The sequence below is a fragment of the Nestor notabilis genome, unplaced genomic scaffold (genome assembly GCF_000696875.1).
Source record: "Nestor notabilis isolate BGI_N333 unplaced genomic scaffold, ASM69687v1 scaffold18277, whole genome shotgun sequence".
Taxonomy (NCBI): Eukaryota; Metazoa; Chordata; class Aves; order Psittaciformes; family Psittacidae; genus Nestor; species Nestor notabilis.
Window position 1 is genome coordinate 987 of NW_009936242.1, and position 443 is coordinate 1429.

The following is a 443-nucleotide window of genomic DNA, read 5'->3' on the forward strand; positions in this document are numbered from 1 at the left end:
CACAACACGTGTGTAGGGCGCCGGGCACCGAGTGCGGGCCAGCCTGGGGCGATCCACAAGCAAAAGAGCACAGGAGTTCCCCAGCACACACGTGTGCCACGCGTGCACCAGCACACACGTGTGCCACGCGTGCTCGCGCGGGTGCAGGTGTGTGCTGCACGTCGCGACGTGCCGGTGCCTGCAGCGAACGTGAGCACACGAGGGGGGTTTGGTGCTATTTTTACCGGCCACTCGCAGCCCGGCTGCGGTTCAATACTCCCCCCCGGCCGCCCGCCCCGGCAGAGCGCGGCGCTCCCCAGGCCAGGCATCACCTCCCTCTGCGCAGCACCCAGGTAAGGCTCTGCCACCCCCCGCTGTGCTGGTGGGGCCACGGGCGTGAGTGTGGGTCCATGTGGCAACCCCCCCCCCCCCCCCCAGGGGCTTGTCTGGGGGCCTCTGGGGGG